This window comes from Balaenoptera acutorostrata, chromosome 4, assembly GCF_949987535.1.
Source record: "Balaenoptera acutorostrata chromosome 4, mBalAcu1.1, whole genome shotgun sequence".
Classification (NCBI taxonomy): domain Eukaryota; kingdom Metazoa; phylum Chordata; class Mammalia; order Artiodactyla; family Balaenopteridae; genus Balaenoptera; species Balaenoptera acutorostrata.
Genome location: NC_080067.1, coordinates 1,703,312 through 1,718,173, shown reverse-complemented (window position 1 = coordinate 1,718,173; position 14,862 = coordinate 1,703,312). Strand labels below are relative to the sequence as shown.

The 14,862-nt window shown below is 40.8% G+C and overlaps 1 pseudogene; it reads left to right on the top strand.

The window, feature by feature from the left end:
* Positions 1-14,061: 14,061 nt before the first annotated feature.
* LOC103003458 (60S ribosomal protein L23a-like) lies at positions 14,062-14,523 on the top strand (annotated as a pseudogene).
* Positions 14,524-14,862: the final 339 nt, after the last annotated feature.

Here is a 14,862-nt window from a genome sequence, read left to right as displayed (position 1 = left end):
CCTCAGTAAATTTAAGAAAACTGAAATCATATCAAGCATCTTTTCTGACCACAACGCTATGAGATTAGAAATGAATTACAGGGAAAAAAACGTAAAAAACACAAACACATGGAGGCTAAACAATACGTTACTAAATAACCAAGAGATCTCTGAAGAAATCAGAGAGGCAATCAAAAAATACCTAGAGACAAATGACAATGAAAACACGACGACCCAAAACCTATGGGATGCAGCAAAAGCAGTTCTAAGAGGGAAGTTTATCGCTATACAAGCCTGTCTCAAGAAACAAGAAAAATCTCAAGTAAACAATCTAACCTTACACCTAAAGAAACTAGAGAAAGAAGAACAAACAAAACCCAAAGTTAGCAGAAGGAAAGAAATCATAAAGATCAGAGCAGAAATAAATGAAATAGAGACAAAGAAAACAATAGCAAAGATCAATAAAACTAAAAAAAAAAAAAAAAAGCATAAACACATGGACTTAATGGCTACTCACCTACTTAAGAAGAGCAATGTTTTGGAGGAAAGGAGAGAGAGAGAAAAAAATCTAGGTAGAGTCACAAGGTGTAATTCAACAGAATTCATAAATTTTAATCCTGAAAAGATAAAAGATCTGAAGCAAAAAAAAAAAAATCAAAATTAAAAACTGGCACTGCTTCTGAGTTAATAAAATGTTAATATGTGGCCATATTTGAGAAGTAACCATCCAAACACAGCTTTCAAATCTTTGGTTCTGAAGTTAGGTCTCAAGCTACATCTCAAAACTAGCCAGACTGGCTGTAACCTGCAAGCCATAGGTTGTTTTTTTCTCACTGGCTCAGATCCCTACCTGTGTGAACTAGGTCTGTGAACTAGGTCCCCTTCTCCTTGTAGGGGCTAGCCCAGTTCGTACAGTTCTCATGGGACCAAGGCAAAATGTAGGAGTGCCTCTTATTGGTAGTCATGAGTGCGTGAAGCCAGAGAATCTGTATCAATTAAAAGAGCACCATGTGAATATGAATGGCATTATGGCATTGGGCAGTGCACAGTCTGTGCAACTGTGCAGTGTAGCATGTCTGTGAGAGTGGTGTAATGTCAAAGTTGGAAGAGAATGTCCAAACCTATTTCACACCAACCAACAAGGAAAGCCTGAGATGGGTATAGAGAGCCGTAGAAATTCGCCAGGAGCAAGAAGCAGCAGGTGGAGGCGAGAGTTTGGGATGGAAAGCTCACATGATCCTGGGTTTCTGCTCTGCCTGTACTTCGTGGCATGGTGCAAGGGACTGGGTCCAGTTACAGGATCTGGAGTGGAATGAATACCTCTTCTCCTGTTCTGGCCTTCTATTCTGTGAGGTGGGAGCTGGGTTGAAATTTTCTTAAGATTGCTTTGTTACGGGACTTGAAGGAGTAGACCACTTTAGCATATTCTGGAAGCAGAAGGCAGCTTTCCTCTCTAGATCTTCCAGCTGACACCCTTTCTGGAACTAGTGATGTTTGTAAGGCTCTAGTATTTCTTCCACAGCTTTCTCAGAGGGGTCATCTAACATGGGCAGGGTCAGATGCTGGTGTGAGGGGTGGAGGCTTTTGGTGAGTAGGCAAGGTGCAGCAGGGAAGAGTGAAAGATCAAAGTGGAGACAATGGAGTGATGGTTTGTTGGAAAGCTGTGCGTTTGCCCACTTAAGCTACCGGAAACAGCTCCAGCCCAGGCAACGGCATGAATGCCCCTCTTGGATGTGATCTCTGCAGCCCTGGTTGCTATATCCCTAATAGGGTCCCTTGGAGTGCCTGCAGCATTTGGGCATTGTCCTTTTGGGAATGTACAACCAGATGTACTTGCCAGGCCAGCAGTGATCTATTTTGCTTGGCTAAGATGGAAGAGACTTGAACAGGATATTTGTTGGGCTGTGATGGACACTCTTGATCCCTCATTCCCAGGAGCAGTCATGGGTGGAGTCACCCTCTGGACAAGCGAGGGCAGGGTTGTTGACTTTCCCATCCACTCCCCACTCTGGGCACCCTAGACCTCTTGGGTGATAGAAATGAGTAATCCCAGCCAGGCTACAGGTACCGACTGAAGAGCACCTGACTTTTCCAGACCTTGCTCTTCATTTCGAGGATTTCCCTCTAAGCACTGAGCCTGGAGCAGAACTCGTATACGGTGTGAGTATATCACCATAGGACGCATGGCTTGACTGTGACACCAACTTCTACTGGTCAGGGTTCTTGGCCTTCCCCAGTCAATAGAAATTGATAAGAGGCCAGACAAGAAATTCAAGCAAGGCCCCTGTGAGGGCTCCTGCTGCAGCAGAGGGGAGCGAGAACAAGTAACAGTTTCCCTTGCTCGCTTGCTGGAGGAGGGGCGAGCTGGTTCCTTCTATGAGCTGAGGGTAGCGGTGTGGCCAGGGCTCAGGCCGGAGGGGTGCCTTAGATGGTCTGCCCACCCTTAGGTGGTGCTGAGTGCAGGGGGCATGCACAGTACCCTGCTTTTGCTCCCGACTCCCTGGCTTTGCTCCCAGCTCTTCAGAAGTGGCAGTTGGGTTTTTGGTCTTTTTGTATCTTGTCCATAATTTTGCCCCAACTGTGCATGCACGCAGCTATTTTTAGTCCCTTATAGTTTCTTTGTATTTTGTTGCTGGAGGAGACTTTGTCCAGGTGCAAGCACTGCAGCAAAGGGTCCCAGGTCCCAGGTCCCAGCCTATCTCACAGCCAGAGTCAGCAGAAGAAAGATGTATGCAGAAACTGGGAGATCTTCTCAGCCCCGCTGCAAGGGGACATTTTTGCACTCAGGTCAGGCTCTCTCCCCGTTTTAACATCATTCTTTGCCTTGTAGCATAAACTCCTCCCAGACCTTCCTCCAAAGGGAAGCTACCTGTGTGGTCCAGCCCCTAAAAACTCTGTTTAATATATATATATATTTATATATATACTATAATGCCGTTTCCATAAGGTGAGGATCCTATCGTAATGGCAGCTAGAAATGGAATCTACCTGGAGCACTTTAACTTCATTGGGTTATTGTTTTATGGTTAAAACGATGTTCTTTTTCTTCCCCTGTTTTGTCTCTCTTCTACCACCAGGTCTGACTCACTTTAACAACAATTTCTTTCAAATTTAGTCATTTAACTCATTTGTTTTAGCTAGGCTTATGCCCTATTCCAGATTCTCCTTCTGGTCAACATTTCACCCTTGTAACATCTACCCACCTTTTACAAGTGTTCTTTGAAATTTTTATCTTATGAAAAGGATCCAATTTGTGATTTTTTTCCCCGTCTGTTTTTCTTGCTTCATTTTTCTTTCGTGTTACTTTTCTGCCTTAATACACAACTATCACAGGAATAAGCTATATCCTCTATCATTAAAACTCCTCACACTAAACCATGTAAACCTGCAACCTCTAATCCTTTCTTTCCAGGGTAACCGTCTCTTAACCAGGCCCAGGTGCTGGATTCAGAAATAACATTTTCCCGCTGCCAGGTAGAGCTGTGACCTATTTCCTCATCCCATTGTTCTAAGGGTTGCCATGTTACCACGTCCTTTGTGATTCATTGGCTGCTCTAATTATAAATCTGTGCTATTCCTGTAATAGACACCAAGTCTCAGGGTACATCTCCGTATGCCACATCCTGGGTATCTCTCCCTTCAGGGACCACTTCTCTTCTCTTCTGTGGAAACGTGGATGTGGGAAGTACCCATCCCAAGAAGCCTTGTTCTCTACATCCCTGTCTTGACCGAAATAATTCCATGTGCAGTTTTAAAATTAGTCCCTTCTGGGGCAATCCAAGACCTAATATCAAAATCATTACTCTAATTTCCAGCTGAAGGACCTTCTTTCCCTCTCTCTCCCATTTACTTTTTTGGCTGCTCTGTGCAGCTTGTGGGATCTTAGTTCCCCAACCAGGGATTGAACCCGGGGCCCTGGCAGTGAAAGTGCCAGGTCCTAACCACTGGACCGCCAGGGCAGTCCCCCTTTTTCCCTCTCTAATGTAAGCCACATTACAACACGTTCCTGATCATTGAACCCTTTGCCACTTCTCTATATTTCTTTTTTTAAAAATTGAAGTATAGTTGATTTACAATGTTGTGCTAATTTCTGCTGTACAGCAAAGTGATTCAGCCACACACACATGTATGTTCTTTTTTATATTCTTTTCCATTATGGTACCACTTCCCTATATTTCCTGGTTTGATCCCAGACAACTCAGCATGTAATCTATATAAACAGGACTCCACAGCCCTATGGGCATCAGTCCCTAATGGCTCTCCCACAGCTTTGCAGATCATGTACCCCAAGTACATGGTAGCCTGGGCTACCATGGTTCACTTCTAGAAAACATGACCAGAACCAAACACGTTACTCAGCTCTGGGAGAGTCTCTTTGTACTGCATGCCACCACCATGGGCAGAGGCCTTGGATTTCAAATATAAGAACTCAGCAGAATCAAAGTCCTGCCGATACCAGAGAAGAAGTAAATAGATTTTTAAAAATATTAATTTCACATTGAATCTTGAATACATTTTCCCTATAGATGAGGTGAAATTCCCCATTACCTCCATCCCCAGTACCCCACTAACTTCCCAGTTTTAACAATGGTCATCTTTTTTTAAATTTTGGTGTATATTTCCAGATCTTTGTCTATACATTTTTATACTTCAGCATATTACCCGTAAATAATAATATCATTCTGGATTTTGCTGTTTTTTTCTTTAACCTAATAACATGCTGTCTTAGTTGGCTAGGGCTGCCATAACAAAACACTGCAGACTGGGTGGCTTAAACAACAGAGATTTATTTTCTCACGGTTCTGGAGGATTGAAGTCCAAGGTCAAGGTTTGCTTTCTCCTGAGGCCTCTCTCCTTGGCTCGCAGATGGCTGACTTCCTCCTGTGAGCTCACAGGGTCCCACACTGTGTGCACTTATCCCTGGTGTCTGTGTATGCTAGTCTCCTCTGCTTGTAAAGACACTAGGTGGTGTGGGTTAGGGCCTACCCTAACAGCCTCATTTTCGCTTAATCACATCTTTAAAGGCTCTATTCCAAATAGTGATATTCTGAGGTACTAGGGGTTAGGGCTTCTTTTTATTATTTTTTTTAAAAAATTGTTTATTTTAATTTTTAATTTAATTTTTTTTATATTGGAGTATAGTTGATTTACAGTGTTGTGTTAGTTACAGGTGTACAGGAAAGGGATTCAGCCATACATATACATATATCCATTCTTTTTCAGATTCTTTTCCCATTTAGGTTATTACAGAGTATTGAGTAGAGTTCCCTGTGCTATACAGTAGGTCCTTGTTGATTATCTACTTTATATAGAGTAGTGTGTATATGTTAACACCAAACTCCTAATTTATCCCTCCCCCCGACCTTTCTCCTTTGGTAACCATAAGTTTGTTTTCAAAGTCTGTGAGTCTGTTTCTATTTTGTAATTGAGTTCATTTGTATCATTCTTTTAGATTCCACATGTAAGTGATATTATATGATATTTGTCTTTCTCTGTCTGACTTACTACACTTAGTATGATAATCTCTAGGTCCATCCATGTTGCTGCAAATGGCATTATTTCATTCTTTTTTATGGCTGAGTAGTATTCCATTGCTACTAGTAATGCTACTAAAAGTAGCATTACTAGTAGTAGATAAAGAAGATGTGGAATACTACTGTGCTAATAGTATTCCACATTTTCTTTATCCATTCATCTGTCAATGGGCATTTAGGTTGCTTCCATGTCCTGGCTATTGTAAATAGTGCTGCAATGAACATAGGGGTGCATGTGTCTTTTCGAATTATGCTTTTCTCTGGATATATGCCCAGGAGTGGGATTGCTGGATCATATTGTAGCTCTATTTTCAGTTTACTAGGGGTTAGGGCTTCTGTATATGAATTTAGGTGGGTGGTGGTGGCATAATTTAACCCTTAATGCATGCCTTTGCTGATTTTTCCATGTTAGAACTTAAAGATTATGTTAGTCATAATTAGATTCAAGCAATAGGAACCACTAAATAAATGGCTTAAGAATATAAGAATTTATTTCTCCACCCACTTACAAAGTGGAGAGAGAGTCAACCCAGGGTTGGTCTCGTGTTCCCTGGTGTCAGAAATGCAGCCTCCGGGACTTCCATGGTGGTACAGTGGTTAAGAATCTGCCTGCCCATGCAGAGGACAAGGGTTTGATTCCTGGTCTGCGAGGATCCCACATGCCATGGAGCAACTAAGCCGGTGCACCACAACTACTGAAGCCTGTGCACCTAGAGCCCATGCTCCACAACAAGAGAAGCCACCGCAATGAGGAGCCCGCGCGCCACAACGAAGAGTAGCCCCCGCTCACTGCAACTAGAGAAAACCCGTGTGCAGCAACGAAGACCCAACACAGCCAAAAATAAATAAATAAAGTTTTAAAAAATGCAGGCTCCTTCCAGCTTGTTGCCCCTGCAGTGTGATACAATCCTTGTCAAAATCAGCTATGATCCAAGACAGCTCAGAATGCTGGCCACTTTGCCTGAATTCACAGTCAGCTGGAAGGAGGTGCTTTAAGAACAATCCCTGTAGTTATGGACATCACTCATACTTGTGTACCATTGGCTAGAACCTAGTCACATTGTCTACCTAACTGTACGGGAAACATATCTGCCAGGTGTGATGACCACACTCCCAGCTAAATAAGAAGATAAGGCTGTTCTTATCTTCTTTACTGATAAAGAGTTAAGAACAATCATTAGGGAAAACTAGCAATGAAATATAACTATTTTCTGGATGGCTGAGTGGTTTGGGTGTTTGATACCTTCTTGAGAAGAAAGCAATTGGGGTACAGAAGAAGAAGAATTTCTAGTTTTTGCTGTGATTTCCAGAAATCTCTGGCCATTCTTGACTATTGTGTCAAACAGCTCCCATATGCCCTCTCAAGTTCACCTCCATCTTTTCCCTCACCCCACTCTCTGCCTGGGGAGGCGGCTTGTGTGGATTATACCCACGAGTTCCTTTGCCTTCTGGCTTCCAATTGGGTTGACCCAGAAGGAAGCCCTGATACAATCAGAGGGAGTGTGGAGAGTGAGGTCAGAGAATTTTGACACTTGGATTCCTCCCTGTGAGACGGCCTCAGGCTGGCTGTGTCCCATGAGTAAAATCACTGCACTTATTTTCTTTCTTTCTTTTATTTTTTCCTTTCCAATCTGGATACCTTTTATTTCTTTTCCTTGCCTGATTGCACTGGCTAAAATCTCCAGTACAATGTTTTTGTTGTTGTTATTTTTTGTTTTTGCTTTCAGCTTTAATTTTTTTTTTATTGAAGTGTAGTTGATTTACAGTGTTGTCACTGCACTTTTCAAGGCTTCCTTGTCTACATGGCTTCTTCCCTTTGTCCCTTTTCCCCTTTAGGCCTATGAGTGGTACCTGCTTTTCTGATCTTACCAGCTCTAAGTTATTACACTACCTCTTGAGGTTTCCTTACACTTCAGCCCATATCTGTATAAATACACACACACACACACACACACACACACACACACAAGTTATCCAATTTGACAGGGTCAAGTAATTCCTGTGAAAAGCCTGACTAATAAAAATACTGAGGCTTGAGGTGGTGGTTCTCTGGTATTCCAGTAGCAACCTTACTTTGTGCTGTGTAAGATTTCCACCTGGTGCTTGTCGTTCTTTTTGGCCCACTTGTTTTACCTCTGGGGATCACTGTGGTCATCTCCAAAGTAAGAAACTATGTAAAGCAGTGGTTCTCAAACTTGAGCGGGCACCAAAATCCCCTGGAGGGCTTGTTAAAACACAGATTGATGGACCCCCACCTCAAAGTTTCTAATTCAGTGGGTCTGGGATGGGGCCAAGAACGTACACTTCTAACAGGTTCCCAGGTGATCCTGCTGCCGCTGCTGCCAGGACCTCACTCTGTGGAACCCTGGTCTAGAAGATGGTCTCTAAGACCTGATCCACTTCAGTATTCAGTGACCTCTTATCAGCCAGTGTGGCATCGCTCTGCTTTACTGTTCTCGTGGGTGAAATGATTCTACTTGTTGTCTTTTGCAGGAGTCCTCCCAGTAATAGCTACCACAGATGCTGTGCCGTAGCCGTCTGAGTCAGACGGCCATCATGTTGAACTATTTAGCAAATAATAGAAACTGGGTCAGAGCATACACACTTGGAGAAATAAAGTCATCAATGCCAGGTCCACTTTTACAGCGCACATTCAAGGATTTCCCATTTGTGTCATTCCTTAATAGATTTCAATATCCAAATGTTTTCATTCGTCTCTCATTTTCACATTTGGCTTGCCTCTGAATTTTACATTTGGTCAAAAGTATGTGACAATTGGTGAATATGTCTTAGCCATCTGCTAGAGGATTAGTTTGCAGACTGAGATCTGTACTTGATTTTTCTTCTCTGCCCAACAACTCCTATTATAGTTCTCAGCCTATGTTAGGTAGTCAGTAGTGTTAAAAGAATGAAACATATATAATGCCATTCAAGGAACCTTCTCAGGCCAGTTGGATAAACTGTCCAGAGAGGCAATCTTTATTTTGTTTTAGTATACTGATGTCTCAACCTGTCATGCACATTGACTTATATTGTGCATTTTTTCAATAATGATGTGATTCTCAGTAAGCTGTGTGTTTCATATCTGCTGGGGGGTTTGCAAGTTATTCAATCCCTGGACATTACATCAAACCACTGCCGATCCGAGCTCATTCATGTGAATTTCCTATTGACAGTGAGCTCAGTGCCAGCCTCTTAGATTTCTGCCAGTCTCTAACTGCCTGGCCAGTTATTTATATGTTGATCCATTGAAGGATAAATAAGAAGACATATACAAATAGGAGGGATGGAAGTAGGCAAATGACAGAGTGGTTTTTTTTTTTGTTTTTGTTTTTACATATATCCACCCTTTTTTAGATTCTTTTCCCATATGGGTCATTACAGAGTATTGAGTAGAGTTCCCTGTGCTATACAGTAGGTCCTTATTAGTTATCTATTTTACATATAATAGTGCATATATATTAATCCCAATCTCCCAATTTATCCCTCCCCCACACCATACCCCCTTGGTAACCATAAATTTATTTTCTACATCTTTCACTCTATTTCTGTTTTGTAAATAAGTCCATTTGTACCTTTTTTTTTTTTTTTAAGATTCCACATATAAGCTATATTATATGATATCTGTCTTTCTCTGACTTACTTCACTCAGTATGACAATCTCTAGGTCCATCCATGTTGATGCAAATGACATTATTTCATTTTGTTTATGGACAGACTGTCTTTTGATTTCCAGTTTCTAAAATCTGTGGTCTTGGAAACCAAGTAGACAGACCTGTGGTTTATTAAACCAGACTAAATTCTACATGAGAGGTTTTAATAACCCAAACTCGAAATATCTCTGGGTTTGTGGTGGACAGGACGCTGACAGGATCTGGTCTGGAGCTGTATCTGGAGTCACAGTCCTGGTGGCCCAGGATAGCATTCTGAGGTATATATCCTTACTCCTTGCCTCCCTTTCTCTTTCCTTCTGAGGTAGGATTGTAAAAAATTCCACTTTACCAAGAATAATTCTGGATTTGGTTGCAAGGAAAGAATAACATTTTAACTTGCTTAGAAAAAAGAGGCATCTATTACAGGATCTTATTCATCCATTCAGGTAATATGTAGTGAATGCCTACTTTGTGCCAGGCACTGTTCTAGATGCTAGGGATACATTAGTACCTAAAAACATATAGAATCCCTGCTGTCATAGAACTAATGATATCCCATGCCATCACCAAAAGGCAGGGTTGAGGCTGGACCTCCAGAACCAGGACTCAAATCCCATCATGTCTTTCTTTGTTTTTGCTTCTGCTCTTGTCACTGTGCTCCTGCAAAGAGCATCCAAGCCTCCCATCTCATGCCTTTGCCATTAGAGAAGATCCACCCCTTTCCCTTCATTCTTAGCGTGAAAAATTCTCTCATTGGCTTGGCTTGGGTCACATGACTAAGTCACATGTATATTTCCTGACCTATCAATTGTGGCCAGTTGATATCTATAATTGGCTCTCCTCACATCAGTGTTGGGATTGGAGGAGGAACAGTTCTTCCAAAGAAGGGGGATGCTATTTCTTAAAGGAGGGTGTAGTGCTGGGCAGATAAAATAGTAGCAGTTTATTATGACATTCTCTTATGCTACTTTTTACTACATTCCTTTTTAACTTAAGGTTAGTGTGGACATGATTTATATTCTCCAATATATTCCCAAGACCCTCAAGGACAAAGATTGTTTCATTCACCTGTGTTTTCTTCTAATCGGGTAGCATGAAACCTTGTTCGTATAATAGAAGCTTCATAAATGATTGACATTAATAAGTGGCCTTGAGCTGTTGAAATATCTCCACCATCTTGGGACACATTAAGAATTATAATGCAAGCTAATATTTATTGAGCACTTACGCTGTGTCAGGTGCACTAAGTACTTTGTAACTATTCTATCATTTAATCTGTACAGCAGCTCTATGCTGTAGATACATTTAAAAATATTATTTCCACATTGAAACTAAGGCTTGGAAAAGTTAAGTAAACTTTTAAAAGTTACACGAAGTTACACTCTCCCATGTTAGTATATCTAGATCTGCCTCATTTTTTTAATCAGTTACATAGCATTCTTTAAGTATTTTATGATGTATTTTGCCATTTCCATAGATGGATGCAGACTGTTTTCAATGTGGAACTCGGACTGAGCTTTGAACTCAGGAATCTCTGACTTTTAAGAATCTGCACCAAATCAATCTGCTATAGCTTTCTGATTCTCTTTGGGAAAGTTGTAATTTTATTTCTTTTGTTCCAACAGGTGCCTACATGCTGTTCTTCACTCTTTGCTATTTTAGCATAGTGGTTAAAAAGCACAGGCATAGAGAACAAAACATATGGATACCAAAGGGGAAAGGGGTGGGGTGGGAGGAATTGGGAGACTGGGATTAACACATATACATTATTGATACTATGTATAAAATAGACAACTGATGGGAACATAGTGTATAGCACAGGGAACTCTACCTAATGCACTGTGGTAACCTATAGGGAAGTCCAAAAGGGAGGGGATATCTGTATGTGTATGGCTGATTCATTTTGTTGTGCAGTGGAGGCTAACACAACATTGTAAAGCAACCATACTCCAACAAAAATTAATTTTAAAAAAAGAATAAGACATTTCTCTTCTCTGTTTGTACTCTGGAAGAAACATACTGAGGGGTGCCCAAGGAGGCATGTGAAAAGGTGCTCATTGAGTTTTTATAAGAGCAGATAACTATAAAAAACTTGTGTCTGCCAATGGAAAATGGCAAAATACATATAAAATTCACAAGAAATACTATGCATTGATCAAAAAGATTGAGGCAGGTCTGTTTGTATGAGCATGGAAAGTTCCATATCCCATGATCAGTGAACAAAAACAACATTCAGAAAAGTATATATAATATGATTCCACCTGTGAAACACAAACACCACAAAATATCTGTGTCTAATGTGTATGTGCTGGAGACAAGGGATCAAAAACCCAGGCAAACTAGCAGGAATTGGCAAGAGCCTGGTTTGGGTCAAAGGTCAAAGAGAACTTTAGGAATTTATATAATGATCTAATTTTCTGGCAAAGAGAGTATTTTTCAACTGTTCCTGCTACTTATTTAAAATAATATAGAAGAACTTAGAAGTTTTGTCAGAGTTTTGTTAATGAGCACATTTACCAGGGAGACCTTAGGGCCTATATTAGCAAGAATTATTTAAGACAGATATTGGTTGAGTCAGAGTTTTCTTCTGAATCAGGTTGACACTTGGAAAACTACACCAATCTTATATTCTTAGGTCAAAATAGCCGATCAAAGGAAATGGGAGAAAAGGCAGTTTTCCTCTACCAAATAGTATAGATTTGTCATTCATAAGCATATGGCTCTCTCCTTGGAGACTCTGTAACCCAGTGGAACAGATGAGTGTCATTAGGAAACTCAGAATGTTCACTTGTGACATTTTCTCCAGCCAGTGTTGTAGTTTTAAGCCATGTGGACAGATCCGCATGCTAAAGAGCTTTTTTTTTCTTCAATAGAAAATGAGATGTTATTTTAGGACTTTTTTCCTTTAATTATCTGTTTAATTTATTGGTTATCCACTGGCTTCTCTCTTTGGCGTGGATCTGTAGTTTTCTCTAGTACTTCTGGGAATTTTAATCTAATTTTTTCATCTGCTCCAATTTATATTTCCCAAAGCTTATGTCTCTAATTGATTTTTGGTGTGATTTTTGCACCTCTGTGATTTTTGTACTAGGTTTTCCTAGTGTGCCTGTTAGGAATATTGACAAAGATGCCTCACAAAGAACTGAATAAAGACAAACACATTTATTGACTTAGCATGGCTTTTTCTCACTTCAACCCCATTGTCCAGCGGTCCTACTTGGCATTTTGAAACCATCTGATGATTCAAAGGCCCTTTGAAGTAAGCTGAAATCATTAAAATGAATCTAAAAATCTGTTGGCATTTTCCACAGCAGTTTCTTAACTCTATTGTGCAGTTCCAATCCTCCGCTAAAACCTCAACTCTAGATGCGGTTTTCCAGGCAAGACCAACCCTGAAATTACCTTTTTTTGAGGAGGAGGAGGAGGATGCCAAGGTGGGAAGGTGCTTCCTGGCAGCCTGGCGCTGCCATCTCCAGCTGTGAATTCTTGCAGGGGTTTCACATTTCCTGTTTGCAGCTCCATCCTTCTCCTCACATTGGCTCTACTGTGTGAAAATGGAAGCCAGCAAACACCACAGGATTCTAATAAGTTTCTCAGTATTGCAAGCAGTGTGACTTTTCTTACTGTGAAACAAGGTAGCAAAATGAAGCTAAACAACAAACACATTTCCATCAACAAAATCCGTAAAACTGTGATGTAAACTTCAGCTCCAGAAGCCTTAATTTAGCCCACTTGAGAAACTCACCTCCTGCTTCTTTACTTTGGAGAAGACATTTATTTCTCTTTGTTTGATTTCTCTTACTTGCTAAAAAGGCTATTGGGTTTCTAGCACAGAAAATATTTTAATAGAAGGACTTTGACCCCTTTTTCCTTCTTAGGACTTACATGGCTAATGGGCTTTAGGCAGAAGAATGAACAAAATGAGCACAGGACAAAATATATTTCATAAGAATGTCTATTCTCGGAGAGTTTTCCTCCCAAGGAACATACTCATAACAGTTACTTTATAAAAGAGGTAGATTCAATGATCACTGAATTAATTGAAGTTCAAAAAATGCTATTACATTTATTGAATAAAAATAGATGCAAAAATATCTTAATGAAGCCAGATGTGGTGTGAATTCTGGGCATTCATGCAAAGCCTGTATAAAATAAAAATGTATACATAAGAATATCATGGTTTTGAAGAACAATGAACTTGCACTAAGTAATCTCAGCCAGAACTTCCATTAAATGATAGAAATTTGTTTAAGAGATAGAAGTGACTAAAAGCACCTGCTAAAGGTCATCTTCTTTGGAAGGTTTTTCTCCACTTCTCTATTGTCACACCATCCTTTGTGCACCTTTGGTATTTCCTTAACACCTGTGTTAGGCCTTTATAACAAATGTCATAGACTGTGTGGCTTAAACAACAGACATTTATTCTCACAGTTCTGGGGGCTGAAGTCCAAGATCAAGGCACCACTGATTTGGTTCCTGGTGAAGGATCTCCCGTACTCCTTGCTCATTCTGCTGCTCCGGATTATTCCTTATATACACCAAATGAGATATGCCCCAGGGCCTTTGCACTTGCTGTTCCGTCTGTCTGGGTGCTCTTTACTTGAACACTGCTGGCTCCCTCACTGTTTTCAAGTTTCCATTCAAATGTCATCTGATCACTCTGTCTCTTTATTCTTCCATTTTTTCTAGTTCCTTTCCGTAATTAATCTTTCTCCATAGCACAGATCGCAACCTGATTATCATTACTTATTCATACAGGTATTGTCTATTTCTCCTATTGGAATGTCAGCTCCATGAGGGCAGAGTTTTTGTCCTGTTCACCACAATAATCTCAGAATCTAGAACAGCACCTGGCACTGTTATGAAAAGGAAAGAAAGACACCCTTTTCACGAAGATGGTGCTGAAGGCGAAGAAGGAAACCCCGCCCCTCGCAAAACTGCAGCCAAAGCAAAGGCTTTGAAGGCCAAGAAAGCAGTGTTGAAAGGCATCCACAGCCACACAAAAAAAATCCAGATGTCACCTACCTTCTGACGGCCCAAAACATTGCAGGAGGCAGCCCAAATATCCTCGAAAGAGCGCCCCTAGGAGAAACAAGCTTGACCACTATGCCATCATTAAGTTCCCCCTCACCACCCAATCAGCCATGAAGAAGAGAGAAGACAGCAACACACTTGTGTTCGTTGTGGATGTCAACACCAACAAACACCAGATTAAACAGGCTGTGAAAAATCTCTGTGACATTGACCCAGACAAGGTCAATGCCCTGATCAGGCCTGATGGAGAGAAGAAGGCATATGGTCCACTGGTTCCTGACTATGATGCTTTGGATGTTGCCAACAAAATTGGGGTCATCTAAGCTGAGTCCAGCCAGCTCATCCTAAATATGAAAATTTTCACTATTAAAAATAAAAGGAAAGAAAGAGAAGGAAGGAAGGGAAGAAGGAAAGAAAGAAGGCACATTTCCAGCCTGCTTAGAATGACAGGTGATCTGATCTGATAAACATCATCTGGTGGAAATTATGGTCATTTTGATGATGAAAAAAGGAAGTGGTTCTACGTTAAGAGATTCTTTCTTGGACTTTGTGAAAGACTCAGAAACTATCTTTTCCTCAAGTGGAGTTTCTTTCTTCGCGGATATTAGCAGCATGAATTTAATTGGCAAAGTGTTAATGGAGGTAAACGCGCATTTCTTTTA